Here is a 16,255-nt window from a genome sequence, read left to right as displayed (position 1 = left end):
TTCCTAATGCGTGACAGATAGTTCAATAGGCATCAATGTCTAAAATGCATTGTGATGAAATCTATGCCTACTTCAAATGCCTTCTCTTTACATTAAACACTCAAATGTTGTACTTATACTCTATGAAACTATTTTGTGTTGGAAAAGGTCCAACAGGCATATTTCAATCAGAAAATACAAAAATAAGTTATCCAGTTTCAATTATTAGAATTCTAGCATACTCAGATATGACGTCCTTTTATAGAACCCAAGACCAAGCCACTATTGAATGGATTAAACGACCTTAACTCTGTATATAGAAAAAACATGAAGAATGTAACTTCCTAACCTTAAAACCCAGGCATTTTACATTATTTAAGGTGGCATCTCTGAAGAAAGTAAAGTACATGGAAAATAGAAGTAAAATAGCAGTGGGTTTTGAATGAAATTCTAATAGCAACAAAGACTTGGGGAAACTAATTTCAAGCCCCTCCTTTGCCCACAGGCTGTTCAGTCAATGAGAAAAAAGTAAGGTCCCATAAGAACTAAAGTTCTGGAAAGTATACATCTTTGAGAAAGAGGGGACTAAGGGAGAGCAGGGAGGAAGGAAAGAAGAAAAGAACATCTTTATAGATAATTCAGTCAATCATTTCATCTTAACACCTGACTTAACCTTAATCTCATAACATAGTTGCCCTCAATACACTTCAAATATTACATACTCTATTTCAAGACTTTGTCAAACTTTCAACCCAAAGAAGAAGATATTTTAAGTAGTATATATACCTAACAATACATTTGTTTTTCTCAAAGAGTCTGAAAGACTAAAATCGACACATTCCATTAGAACTTTAAACCCAGGCCACAGAGTCAAGCACAATGCTAATATGAGTCCCATTGCTCCTATCTCATATATAATCATCTGACAGATACATGATCTACGACCAGCTTCTGACCCTCAACAAATCAACTTCTTGAATGCACAGTGGTTTTGCTAGCAGCACCTACCTCAGAGCTACTGCAGTAAATGATGAAGTACAGAAACTTTCCTCCAAAAGATTCCTCAAAGTCTGCAAACTGACTGTAGATAAAGCCTCTATATGGATGTACCCTTAAAAAAATTAAAAAGTTTCCAAAAGGGCTGGAGAGATGGCTTAGGGGTTAGATGGTATTTGCCTGTGAAGTCTAAGGACCAGGTTTGATTCCCCAGTACCCATATAAGCCAGATGCACAAGGTGGTGCTTGTGTCTGAAGTTGGTTTGCAGTGGCTAGAAGTCTTAATGCACCTGTTCCCATTCTCTCTCTTTCTCTCTCTGCCTCTCTCTCGCTCTCTCTCTCTCTCTCTCTCTCTCTCTCTCCCCTCTCTCTCTCCCTCTATCCTTCTTTGTGTGTGTGTGTGTGTGTGTGTGTGTGTGTGTGTGTGTGTGTAAGAAATAAATAAATATTTTCAGTTGCCAAAAAAGATCATATTCACATGCCTTTCTAATGATTGTTATGAAGCAAAGCACCTCAGAAATAGTGTATTTACAAGCAAGTGTCTTGACCTTGACACTGAAATTCAATTATTTATTTGAATTCTCGCTGTTTGTTCTTTATTTAAATGGGACAGCATGTTTTCAAAGTGTTATGCCACATCTTATTACAGCACACCCTATGTTCTCTGATAGGGAGTGCTTCAATCAGAGCTCAAAGCATAGGAGCTCATACTTACCTAGCCAGCATTCTGACTTACATTTATTCGACAGCCATGGACACTACAATAGCAAAAATGAATGTGTTTGACATTTTATATTTCCTGGGAAATCTCCTTTTAATTTATCCTTTCAAGGCTTTGTTAATATTATATATGAAGAGAAGAAAGGTCAAAGAAAAATAAATCATATTCAAAGCTACACACTAAAAATCTTAAAACTCTTTATAGTTTCAGTCTTAAATCCCATCTTTTATTTAAAGGATGATCAAAACTTAAAATTCTAGGACATATGAAATAATTCCAAGTGCCTAAAATGAATAACTCATCACTTAATTTTGCCATATGTACCATAGAGGGAAGCCTTGATTTGGAGCTGGAAGCCCTGGATCTGGATTCTGGTCCCACCCTATAGCAGCAACATTCTAATTTGCCAATCCTATCCATACTCCAGTATTTGGAAGAGACTCTACATTGCCCCCCTGATGAAGTATTGCCATGTTTCTGACAAGTGAATGGTTAATCTTTATGCCAAATAATTTCAACCAGCCAGCCCCCAGCCTGCAAAGCTGACACCATATGGTACCAATGTACTTCGTTTCCAAGGCTGGAATGTCTATGAGATCTTTTACTTACACTACATTGAGAGAGCTCTTTTACCTCAGAAAAAAAAAAAATGACTCAAATATGTGAGCTTTATGGGAGTTACTCTGAGCCTGGTTCTCCTAAGCTGCAGAATGGATTAGACTATCTTTGCTTGGTTATAAAATTCCAGTAATGTGATAGAAAATACATGAAAAGACCAATTGACCAAGTGTAAAAGGTACTTCAGAGGAACAATCCCACATTCTTAAATTCTCTACCACATTCTCAGGCAAGAAAATGTCTAGCATTCAAATGTTTGTTTTAATAACCACACCTACCATTCAAATTTTAGAACTACACTACTTAAAACTTATGTTTTAAAATACCCTGTATAATTGAGAAGTATTTTTATTTTATATACAAACTTAAAAGGTTTTTAGATGGTAATATAATTTTAACTGAAACTTCTAATGCCATGTTTTATTTTTCTCTTATAAGGTAGGTCTTACTTTATAGATCAAGCTGAGATTTGGGATTCTCCTGCTTCCACAGAGTAAGTACTAGGATTATAGACATAAGCTATCACACAAGGATAATATTATACTTTTCTATCTGCTACAAGTATCTCAGTTTTGTTTTGAAGTGTGACAGCTCTGACAACATTGCCTCTTTTGAAAAGTATAAGCTATAAGACAATGATCTTCCTGGAGTTGTGTGTACCGAAATGTAGAATTTATAAGAAGTCTTATTATGGGCCTGGGAAGTTTTTGTTTATTTTCTCTTCCTGTACACATTTGGGGAACAATATTTACTCAAGAGAGCACTGATAATGTTACCTATTTGACTCTGTGAATATGATGTAGAATCACCCCCATCCCTATATAGGTGATATTTTCTTTACAGAAAAGCTGTGGCATTTTCCTCTGGAATAACCTGAAGAACTTAAGAGAATATTCTTGGGGAATTCATTTCAAGACAGCCAATGCATCTGAACATTGGCTGTGTTTCTAATAGCAAGACAAGAATATTAACTGCTCAGTAAGCCATGAACCTCACTTTAAATGTGATTCTGTTAATTCCCTAGTATAATTTTTTATTGTTGTGTATATGATTTATATATGTGCACATGTGCATGTGTGTGAGTGTGGGCATCTGTGTGGAGGTAAGAGATCAACTATAAATGTCAATCTTCCCCTTTTAGCTGACCTGTTTTCTACTGATGTAACAAAATACCTTGTTATAATAAAATATATTTATTTGGCTCCCAATTTTGGTGACTAAATGGTCCCAGTCGCATGATAATGGCATTCTAGTAGGAATTCCATGGCTGTATCACAACATAGTAGAGAAAGCAGTAAGCCCTATGTAGAGGGAAAAGGGCTTAGGATGGCATTGCTGCACAGCAATCCAGTCTACAGAAAGGCCATCAAGTCATAAAACCTAGCCTTCTCCCATGACTCATCTATTTATTAAGTCTCCATGATCTAACTACCTTCCAGTTCACCCCAACTCCTACAGGGTTCCTTCTCTTCATACTACCAAATGGGGCCCAAAGCTACCATCACAAACTCTTGGACAATAAACCATAGCACTGGTCCAAAATATGGCTTTGCCTGAAGCAGTTTTAAATGCAGCAAAGTACTATAATTCTGTTCAGTCATCTTTTGGCAGAACCCTATTTATAGAGCTAAGGTTTGTTCCATAATGGTCATTTTTAAAACACCTGGATTTGCAAATATTTTCAAATCATCTTTCTTCTATGTACATACAAATTGCTTGTTAGTATAAAAAATGGTTCAAATAGCTCTTATAGGGCACTCAGCATAGCAGCATTGGCATATTAAAGTTTAATGACCAAAGTAACTGTTTCCAGCTTGAACTTGATCTAGTTCAATCTCAACTATGTGTTGGCAAATAGGTAAAAACACACATACAGCCATCCTGCTATGTCTTGCTTGTTATTTACTGGATAGGGTCTTCAATTTCCTTTTTATGTAAAAATGCTCATGTTGTTGGAATTCTCTCAGGAGTCAACTTAAGCAAACTTAACCAATACAACACTGACCTAATGGAGGAAACTGAGTACATGGTACCATGCAGAAGAAACTAGGAATGTCTTCTGATCAGCGTCCAAAATCACACATATCCTGAAGGAAAGTTTCAACAGTAAATAAACAACATAACCAGTTCCTATTTCCACAGATACCTCAGAAAATAATTTTACTCCCAGAGATATTTATGTAGCTCATCAGACTATTTTACCCAAATAAAATTATTTTCATTTCTTGGGCATTTGATATTCTTAATCAGTGATTATCAAAATATGGCCACTGCAGCATCGGTGTGCTGTAGATGCTCACTGGGTGCTATTTAAAATTATGTTATAATTCATCTTCTACATGTGCTCACAACTACAGGAACACTTTATAACTGCTGATGGAACACTTAACAGGAAAAAAAAAAAAAACACTACCTGTAATAGTTAACTTTAGTTCTTTTTCTTTGCTCAATTCTAAGTAGAAATATGGGGCACCTGGGTTTTGTCTGGTTGGCTGCATATTTTAAAAGCTAAATATTGGCTGGGGAGATAACTCAGCTATTAAGAGCCTTTTCCACTTAAGTATTAGGGCCTCTCGACAGCCAAGTTCAGCTCTCCAGAACCCATGTAATAGGCTGGGCGTGTCCACTCATGTCTCTAACCCCAGTGGCAGAGGATACTCTGGGGAGGGGAAGGCAGAATTGCTGCGGCTGGCTTGCTGATGGACAGCAAGGCTGTGTTGATGGGGAGACCCTATCTCAACCAATATGTAGGTGAGTAATAAGAGGGTGTCCAAAGTCCTCCAGACTACTCATGCATGCATTGCATGCATACATGTATACACAGCCCAGCATACAGCACAAACATGCTACACCTATGCACGTGTGCATCAATTGTCCTTCAGTTAGTCTGAAAGTTAATCTGTCTTTGGACAGAGGGTACAAGGAAAAGTTTGATCCTCTGGCCAGTGGAGGAACTCTTGAACCCAGCTACAATGTGTGGTAGCATTACACAGCAAAGGTGGATACCACAAGACAACAAACATGCAGTTACCTGAGGCCAGTATCTAAACTTTATTCAATTTCAGGAACCAAAACCTCTTCTGCAAACATACTTTCCAAAAGAATTTCAATAATGAAAAGGTTCTATTTTCCCTCTCCACTGTGAAGCCACTAGCCTCACATGGCTGGAAACTTTCAATGTGGTTTTTGGGTAAAGTACTTTTAATCTTATCTAATTCAAATATCCACATGGAGCTGGTGGCTATCATATTGTCAACTGCCCTATTAATGGCATCATCCTAGAACAAAGAGTAAGACGATAGCAGAAGAGAATCATGAAATTCAAAAGAAATCATTAATAAAAGTTTCAACACCAGATGAACCTAAACATAAACTCTGCTGGGTAGATTCAGCATATTATCACTATATGATAAAGGAAACTTTAATAGTGTTAGCCATTTCCATGAATGATAAAAATACATTTATTATACTCCTATATTATAAACATGTGAAATATTTTTTTTATTCTTTCCAATAGTAAAGGAATGTTTTAAGGTGATCTTAAGGGGAGCCATCTAAGTCATAAAGAGCAAAGTGGAAATTACCATTTGGGTCCCATGACTTAAGTATACAGGCCAGATAAGCAGTACCCACATGTCCTTTATGGAAAGGTCTTTACCAGTTCTGATCCTGCAGGGGCAGAACACACATTGCCTTCACTAATTTTAATACCTAAGGCATGCATGTATATTAATCCACAAAAACTGGAAATCTTTTTAATACCATAAAGTGGTTTAGCTGCCAAGATATCTCTGTGGTATTTGTAATGGTGGATCTGAGGACTAATTGCATGTTTTATAATATTTAATAAGATGCAATAATTCAAAAGGCATCTCGTTACCATTAGCATGAATGAATCTGTATTTGAGCTCAGAAATCTAGATATAGTTAGGAGGGGAGAATATACATTGGCAGAAAGTTAAGAATTTTAAGCATGAGAACACAAAGGAAAGACTAGTCATGTAAGTAACCATTAATTAAATATGGCTGGAAAGCATAACACATACCTATGGGCCCAGTCTTGGAGGGTGATTCAAGTGGCCCAGAAGCTCAAGGCCAGCCTGGATGATACAGCAAACCCAATCTCAAAGAAAAGAGACAATTGGGCTGGAGAGATGGCTTAGCGGTTAAGCGCTTGCCTGTGAAGCCTAAGGACCCCGGTTCGAGGCTCGTTTCCCCAGGTCCCACGTTAGCCAGATGCACAAGGGGGCGCACGCGTCTGGAGTTCGTTTGCAGAGGCTGGAAGCCCTGGCGCGCCCATTCTCTCTCTCCCTCTATCTGTCTTTCTCTCTGTGTCTGTCACTCTCAAATAAATAAATAAATAAATAAAAATTTAAAAAAAAAAAAGAAAAGAGACAATAATGATATTAAGTTACTAGATTTTATTGAGATCAGACTATGACCTGCTCTAAGTTACTACATATTGTATTATACATATTGTAACAGTGGCTTTTAGGCTGTCCCTTGCCCTGTGTGACAGCAGACATCCATTATTTGGTTCCATTTTGAGTACAAATACAGAGGAAATATGACTTGGCATCTCACAGAGCATGCAGACACCACCACCTGACTGGCAAGACCCATAAAGCACAAACTGACAATTTATTCCTACGAAGTAAGTAAAAAGGTACCAAAAGATTTTTTTAAAAGTATTCTTAGTAAATCTATCAAAATAAGTTGCAATTATATGAACATAAACTCTTGCTAAAACCACAAACCTATAAAACTAGGCCTGAGTACTTATGAAACACTCCATGTCAAGTAAGAGTACAATACCCTTACCTGGTCCCTATAAAGAGGATGGCACCTGGTGCTACAATGGCTCAAGCCTCCACCTATCATCTCAACATCTAGTGTATATGTCAATGGGTAGGCAGGTAGCAACCTCTAGACTCTCCCCAGTGTTTCAGTTCTGCTCAGTCCCCATTGCTCATATAGCCTTCTCCAATTCCCATCTGTCCATTAGGACCCAGTCCTGTAACTCCCTGATGCAGCTCTACTCAACCCCTTCCCACTGTCATGCCTAGCTCAGATTAGAGACCTTGCTGCCTAGCTCTGTACACTCCCACTGCTCTCTATCTACATTCTTTGGTATCTTATCTAGCCACTGAAATGACTTCATATCTGTGTCAACTCTCAGCCTCTGCCTCCAATAAAACCTCTTTGAGTTCTGCCACAGTCAGCTTCAGTTACTGGGATGAACTTCCAGACCAGACACAGTTTATAGGAAGAATGGAATGTATTGAAGTTTACAGATTCAGGGGAAGTTCCATAATGCTATAAGAAGCTGGCCCCTTTCATAGATCCATGCAGATAGAGAGAATCACCACCACCAGCACAAGCAAGCACACTCCTGGAACTCCATATATTCCATTTCTCCTCCTCCAGCTGGACTGATTATCCAGGGAAAACTTCCCTCCCAGGATAACAGCACACCATGGTAGCCCTTGCACAGTTCTGATATAACCAGCATATCTTTTTGTCTCCATGCAAACCATGGTTCATCTTCAATGGCTTCACCAGCCTCATCTTTAGGGTCATCATGCTCTCCCTATATGCCATGTCTAGGAAGTGGAACCATGTGTACTTTTTGACCACTCCACATTTTTCTTCTGAAAATCTTGCTTCTGAAATCCATCCCTGGTGTGCAGGACATAGTCACATTCTGAATTCAGAGATGATGTAAGTGACTTTGAAAGGCAGGTTCTTTCCTCACAAAAGTGTTTGTATTTCTACATTCAGTCTTTTCCTGGGTAAAATCACCTCAGGCATTCTTTGCATTGTTTCAATGTTAAGCTATTGGGCCATTTTCCTCCCAAATGCTAATGTATTTGACAATAGCAGCTTCCCCAAGAGGTCTCAGTGCTTATAATATTAAACTTGCTTGAGTTTTTCCAACTTTAAATCTTAAATTTCTCAGTTTCATATCTTTAGAAAAGTATAGCAGTTACAAATTTAACCTTAATCAAATTTTTTTGGCATGGGCAGCATAACATAGGCAATAGAATACAGCCAGCCCTTATGTCAGAAGTCCAGTTCAAAGTTCTCTACAGTCTTTCCTTCCCCTTAGGCAGTTCATAAGCAAAGCCTCCAAATAAAATTATCTTTGTACTTAGCATTTCTAAACTCTCACTAGGATAGCCCATAAAACTTAGCTTAATACTCTGGAAGAGACCTTCAGTTGCAAACACAAGGTCCATCCTCATTCTTCCAAATCAAGTTCCAACTTATCAAAATCCAAATGGCCAGATTCATCCCAACAACTCTACCCCACTCCTTGGTACCAATTTACTGTTACAGTTAGTTTTGAATTGCTACACAAACACCTGACCAAGAGAGCAGTTTGTGGGAGGTAAAGGTTTATTTTGGCTTGCAGACTCAAGGGGAAGCTCCATGATGGCAGAGAGAAATAATGGCATGAGTAGAGGGTATACATCACCTCACAGTCAACATCAGATGGACAACAGCAATAGGAGTGTTTGCCAAACACTAGCAAGGGGAAGCTGGTTGTAATACCTATAGTCTACGCCCAGGCCTCCAAGAGGCTTCAATTTCCAAATTACCACCAGTTGAGGACATAAATCTTCAGAGCACATAAGTTTACTGGGGACACCTGAATCAAACCACCCCAAGCTCCCTGAACTCTGCTATAGCCTTTTAAACCCTTTTGTAACCTACATGTATGCACACATAAAGATACATTTACTATATGATATGTAATTGGAGAGTTAATAGTAGTAATTAATAATGGAATGAAGGAAACTACATTTACTAATGGCCAGCTATCAAGGTAAATTGGGAGCATACAAGTTTATTGCTATTCAAGAAGTTCTGAACTGGGGAATAATGTGAATGTGTCCACAAAAGGGGCCAAGCATAGCATGATCAGACCAATTTCAACATGACTGCTATGTATGTGTCAAAATGGAAGCTATTAATTACATGTATTGAAAGACATTTTACTACTATAATGTAGCAGAATTTTAACATGGATTTTTTCTAAAGTTGTAAGATTATTGTGTCTTTCTATAATAAATTGAAATTCCTGTTTAGTCTTTAAAATGCTGCATATTCACTGTCATAAATGATGCAGTATTTTATTTTTTAAATATTTTATTTACGTAGTTAGTTAGTTACTTATTTGACAGAGAAAGAGGGGGAGAGAGAAAGAGAAAATGGGCATGCCAGGGCCTACAGCCACTGCAACCAAAATCCAGTTCCATTAGCCCCCTTGTTCATCTGGCTAACATGGGTCCTGGAGAATCAAACCTGGGTCCTTTGGCTTTGCAGATAAATGCCTCAACTGCTAAGCCATCCCTCTAGTCCTGATACAGTATATTAAAAGAAGCAAAACCCCATGACATGGCTCTGATGATCTTGAAAGTTTTATGAGTTAAGCAGAAAAAAAAAATGATTTGAATAAGAGAATTCAACATACTCTAAACAATCATAGGGGTTTTTTTTTAAGTATAATTTTTCCATTGTATTTTCTTTACTTTTTCTCTTCTTTTTTAATTAATTTTTTATTTTTTATGAGAGAGATAGAAAACTGATATGCCAGGGCCTCCAGCCACTGCAATAAAACTTCAGATGTGTGTGACACCTTATCCACATGTGTGACACCTTATCCACATGTGTGACACCTTATGTACCTGCATGACCTTGCTCATGTGTCACCTTGTGCATCTGGCTTACATGGGATCTGGAGAGGCAAACATGAGTCCTTAGGCTTTGTAGGCAAGCATATTAAGCAACAAGCCATCTATCTAGCCTGACAACCATATTTTCTACAGAAGAGTCAAACCATTCAATGTTCATCCACATTCGTGTGGGGCCTTTGTCTTTAACTAGGTTTTTTTTTTTAAGTTCTGTTTTTGAAGATCTAAAATGTATACCTTCTTAAGAAAAGAAGAACATGAATTATTTGGATATTAATAAAAAGCTAAATATAGTTTTCCAAAACAGAGTTTCACAGTATTGTTACACTTATTTGATCCAACCTCCATATTATCACTCCTTCATATTTCCATTTGTAAGAGCTCTATGAATCATAACAAAACAAGACAATAATAACAATAATACAATCATAAACCTGAAATCTTGGTAAAATATATACCATAGAAAAAGCAAAATATGGCTGATTTATGTCTTTTCTCCTTCCTAAAACAATCCAATGAAGGAAGGTATCACATCTTATTGTCAATGAAATCACAGACAAAGGAAACTATAGCCCATCCAAAGTTATTAAGCTGGTTACCACAAGATTTGGGAATTAAATCAAAGTTAGCTTAAAGCCCTACTCCAGGGACCGAGGGTACATACAGATTATAATATGGGAGCAGGGGGAAGATGAAAAATAAGGGAAAAGATGAGTTGGGAGGATACTGACTCTTCTCTGGGCCACCTTCTGATGATGCTCATGTCTCTGTCAACAGCATTCCCCTCACAAACTCTGTCACAAAGGTCAGTTCCAGAGTGCTTGTTAGCAGCCAAAGAAACAAGATCTACAGGAAGCTGTGACCTTGTGTTACAGGAGGGCAAGCTAAATCAAATTATTATATGTCACCCTGCTTTTCAAAATAAAACCTCAAGTGCATTATAATTCCTTTTATTTTTTAAATAATTAGGCAAATAATACAGAGCCCAAATACTTTACTTTCCCTTGTGGCATTGGGGATTAAACCCAGGGCCATGCCTTGCTATACTAAGTGAATATTCTACCATTGAACAGTATCCCCAGTCCTGTGCATGTATATGTGTATGCATGTGTGTTTTGTTTTTGTTCTTGAGGCAGGGTGTCACCAAATTGCCTAACCATCATATATCTCAGATGAGCTTTGAGCTTGGGAACCTCCAGACAAGCCACCATAGTAGCTGGCATTAAAGGCAGGCACTATCATACTTAGTTCTAATAATTTAAAACATGGACTTCTTGGAAACATATCCTTAACAATCATTTAAACAATATGTTAAGCCTAACATTTTGCTGTTCATAAGATAAGCTGACATGTTTGAGCCGGAAGCTAAGAGTACTAAAACCAGGACTGACTTCATGTAACACATGTTTCCCCAGATGTGGCATTGTTTTTCACAGGAAACACAATACTAATAAAAGAACTTGGTCACCTCAAGAATCCACTTGGTTTTGTGCAGCACTGTACACAGGCACCACTCACCCCAGGTCAGAGCAAAATTCACCCCCATTTGCTCTATGATTTTGGTCTTATCTTCCTTAATATTTTAAATAAAAATGTTTTTTTCTGTGACATTGTTCACACCCCATTTTCTTAAGTTTTATTTTTCAGTTTCCAAGAGAGACATAAGTTGGTACGGTTGTTCAACTCAAGAATTGCAATAATGATACCACTTAATAACTTCTTGACACCAATATCACAAACCATAAAGTCAAAAAGTTAATAATCTGAACTTAAGCTTTCTCCTCCTAAATATTCCAATAAACAAGTTAAAAGATGTGACACAGACAGTAAGAAAGTATTTCATGCTGTACCAGATAAAGTACCTATCTGAAATATACAAAAACAATCCAAAAAAATCCACAATTAATGGATTGTTTTAGCAAAGTAGTAACAATGGCAAATATACATGAAAAATTATAATTGATTATGAAATTTAAGTATTATTTGCTAGAATGGCTAAGAAATGTCAATATCAAATGTTGGTTAGCATGTGGGGGAAAAGTAATGTATTTCTTCACAGTCAGCTTTTCATTGCTAGGATGAACTTCCAAACCAGGCAGAGTTTAAGAGAAGAATAGATTCATTGAATCTATAGATCCAGCCAGCACCATAAGCAAGCACACTCCAGAAAACCCAGGCAGAGTTCAGATTGTTCTCTCTGTACACCTTAGGGTGTAATCCAGATCTGCTCCCAAATACACCTTTGGCTAGATTCCAAGGGTGCACCCACAGTGACATCTTCTCCAGCCAAGCAGCTGGAAATCTAATAAGTTACAAGCTTAAATAAAATTCCATAATCGACTGCAGAACATCTATTCAAACTGCCACAATTATGTACATAATTTCTAGAAAAAGCTTATTATAAGCACTTTGGAAAATAGACTGGCATGATATTTTGCTTTTTATTTGGCTTTGGTTTTGAGATAAGCTCTCACTATGTAGCACTGATTGGCTTTGAACTCATAATCCTCCTGCTTCCAATTCCCATTTTATATAAATTAATCATAGGGCTGCTGTGCAACCTGCAAAATCCACTCCTAGGAATCCTATTTTTATCTAACAGGAACAAAAATGTATTGACAGAAAGATTTGTTCGCCAATGGTCATGGCAAAATTATTTGTAAAGTCTAGCAATGGAAACAACACAAATGTCCATAAACAGATGAATAAAATCAATACAATGGGGGCGGGGACTGATTAGATTGCTTAGCTGTTAAGCCTCCTGCCTGGAAAGGCAAAGAACTCAGGTTTGATTCCCCAAGACCTATGTAAGCCAGATACACAAAGTGGCACATGTATCTGGAGTTCATCTGCAGTGGCTAAAGGCCCTGGAATGGCCATTCTCTGTTCTCTATCTGCCTCTCTCTCCTCTCTCTCTCCCTCCCTCTCTCTCTCCCTCTCTCTCTCTCTCTCTCTCTCTCTCTCTCTCTCAAATAAAATAAATAAATATCAATATAATGGAATACTATTCATAATTAAAAAAGGAATGAAAATACTCACAACTACTAAGACATGGACAAACCCCAAATGCATGCAATGTGAAAAATCCAAACACAAAAAACTACATGTTCTATGCTTAAGTTCAAATGAAATGCCTACAAAATGCATATATATAAACTTAAAGAAGCACAGTAGTGCTTGCCTGAACTGAAACTGACAACAAAATTCTTGCAGGAATTGGTAATCGATAGAAACTTTCTAAAATTAAAAAGCAGTGATTGACATGCAATTCTCAGAATTTATTAGCAACCACTGGATTATATACTGCTGTAGTTAAATATGCAAATATTAAGATACAAATTACTTGTACTGCTATACTAATTTCACAATGAGAAGAAAAATGTGTAAATCCAAAAAGTACAAATTCTATTAAAAGTGACATCTTGGGGGTAGGGAGGGTATTACCATGGGGTATTTTTTATAATCATGGAAGTTGTTAATAAAAAACTTAAATTTTTTTTAAGAAGTGACATCTTGTGTCCATGATGCTTAAATAAAAACTTCTGATATGTTTTGTTTTTTTAAATATTTTCATTTGTCATCATTTACTTTACTTCCATAAGGAGAAGGAGCCATGCTATCCAACTTTTTCAAAGGTAGGGTCATGTAGAAAGAAAATTACCTAAATCAAAATACATTTGTAAGTCAATTTATTAAAGTTTGACCATTATTTTTACAAAATTTTAACTTCTTACCTTCCGTTTGCTCAAGATTTAAAATGTTAAATGCACATTTTTCCCCAAAATTCATAGGTAATTCCCAGGATTATAGATTTTTAGAAAGAGCATATCTTTTGGTACTGTGTGATGTCAGCCAAAATCTTAACTTCTACCTTTGCATAGGTAATCTTAGTGGCAGCCTAAGCACATGATGCACCCTTTCTATGCCTGTTTCCTCTCTCATAGGGTTAATGGACATCATATCTTATAAATACATAACTAAATTAATTGATTACACATAAAATTTCACTTGTTATTGAAAAAAATGCTAAAAATATTGTTGAATTTCAAATCCATTAGCCAGTCCGTGGGCTAGAGTCAGATACTAACTGATAAGACACCCATCTTCCAGAATCTTATGGCCTGCAGGTGAAAATAAATCACTTCAATGTAATATGATGGCCTTTTTCTTCCTAACTGCTTAATAAGTTTGTAAGTCATGTAAGAATACTCTTTTACTGGTGAAAAGTTTCTATATAGATAAATGACTTCAGTCCTGCCAAAGAGAAATGCTATATCACAATTTGGTATGTCTTCAATGATTATTTTCCTGTATGAAAATGATTTTGGAATGCTTCCAGACAGTCTGGATCAGGCAGAAGACATATAAAGTTGCTCCCAACCTACTAATTGGTGGCCTGTTGACAACTGCCTAGGGCGACAATGAGCTTCATCTATAAAATGAAGATTTGCAGCTCTGAAGAGCACAGCTTAATTATTTAAACATGAAATCCCCGATTCAAAAAGAAAAACAATTCTAGACCTCAATGGGATCTCAGCTGAAAAATTTGCTCTAAGTTTAGCTAAACAAACCCAATGCATTTTCATAGCTATTCCAATTAAACAAGGATAACTGAAGTTAACAAAAGCCTCTGCATATGCTGTCAATAAAGCAACAGCGACTTACAAGGTAACATTAGGAACTAGTCACCCTTCCTAGAAACTGGATGCCCACCAAAATTATCTTCCTTAACATCCCCTCAAAACTGCTTTCTTAGCTGGGCATAGTGGTGTACATCTTTTTTTTTTTTTTTTTTTTTATTTATTTGAGAGTGACAGACACAGAGAGAAAGACAGATAGAGGGAGAGAGAGAGAATGGGCGCGCCAGGGCTTCCAGCCTCTGCAAACGAACTCCAGACGCGTGCACCCCCTTGTGCATCTGGCTAACGTGGGACCTGGGGAACCGAGCCTCGAACCAGGGTCCTTAGGCTTCACAGGCAAGCGCTTAACCGCTAAGCCATCTCTCCAGCCCGTGGTGTACATCTTTAATCCCAGCACTTGGGAGGCAGAGGTAGGAGGATCACTACGAGTCCAAGGCCATCTTGAGACTACACAGTGAATTCCAAGTCAGCCCTGGCTAGAGTAAGACCCTACCTTAAAAAAAAAAAAAAAAAAAAAGAAAAAACCCGCTTTTGTTCCATTTAAACTATGTCATCAAATGACTGTACTCTTTACAAAATGTCCCACCAATATACCACTGCTTCACTACCAGTCAACGATGCACAATTTTAAAATGATGACTGGCTTCTATGATCAAGCAAATATTAAGAGCATCTGTTTGCTGAGCCCAGTGGAAGAGAGTTGCTGGTTGGCTGCTGCTAAGGTTAGTTTGTATCTATAGCTCAAGACTGCCCTGTAGACCAGCATCCTGATTATTCTTAATAAGCTTAAAGGAATACAAATCACTTGGCTTCTCGCAAAATGATAATCTGTAACAAAGCAATGTGTTACATTACTGTGCTACTGTTAATCTAAAAAAGACTGAAACATACAGTGGTCTCCATACCCACTTCTGCAACTGATTCATTATAGCAACAGAATGGAGAAATGTCACAAGTCTCATTTATTCTGCACACAAGAAGAGATCCCACAGGCAGAATGACTCAAAGGAGGCCCCCACAAGACAACTAAAGATCAGTGTTGAGTGCTGTGGTTTTTAATGTCTGAAGAATTTTGTGACCTTTCAATTGTCTCCTGGCTCCACAGAGCCTCGCTGTGTTCCCTATGAATCTAGATATCGGGGACATTTTCATTCCATCAACCCTGTGTCAGGCACGTAGAATGTTCTGGGTATTAATGGGAAAAACTGCAAAACAAGCATCACTGAGAGTTGATTTGTATTTAACAGCAACAGAACTCACAAAACTCAAACCAGACACATTTACTGATATTTGAGTCTGGAGCTTTGTAAAACTATGATGGCTGGGACTTAAAAATATATCATTAATGTTCAGTTCTGCACTGTTTTTTGAACCGTGCTTAGAAAACATATGTCATGTCCTCTTGTGAGGAAGCACTGAGGTAGACAGGTACTGCTAAACTCTCCCTGTGACAATGAAACCATCTAGAATTAGGAAGATGGCCAGGTCATTCAGATCAAAACCTCATCTCAGGAGTAGTGCAGTGTTGCTTGGGGGATTCTGTAATAGGAAAGACACATCAAATTTTGATATCTTTTCCTTTATATTTGGACAACAAATTTCAA

At 37.5% G+C, this 16,255-nt stretch overlaps 1 protein-coding gene across 4 annotated transcripts in view; it reads right to left on the bottom strand.

Annotated features, from left to right (window-relative positions):
• Positions 1 to 16,255, bottom strand: part of Nav3 (neuron navigator 3) — an 830,635-nt gene that overhangs the window by 737,571 nt on the left and 76,809 nt on the right. For 2 of the 4 annotated variants that reach the window (XM_045151620.1, XM_045151622.1), the window contains exon 2: positions 6,361 to 6,437. The exons of the other annotated variants lie outside the window; for them this stretch is intronic. The gene's annotated coding sequence lies outside the window, so the exon portion shown is untranslated. The remainder of the gene's footprint in view (positions 1 to 6,360; positions 6,438 to 16,255) is intronic. 4 annotated transcript variants of the gene reach the window in all.

Source organism: Jaculus jaculus, chromosome 6, assembly GCF_020740685.1.
Source record: "Jaculus jaculus isolate mJacJac1 chromosome 6, mJacJac1.mat.Y.cur, whole genome shotgun sequence".
Classification (NCBI taxonomy): Eukaryota; Metazoa; Chordata; class Mammalia; order Rodentia; family Dipodidae; genus Jaculus; species Jaculus jaculus.
This window is presented reverse-complemented; position numbering and strand designations above follow the sequence as displayed.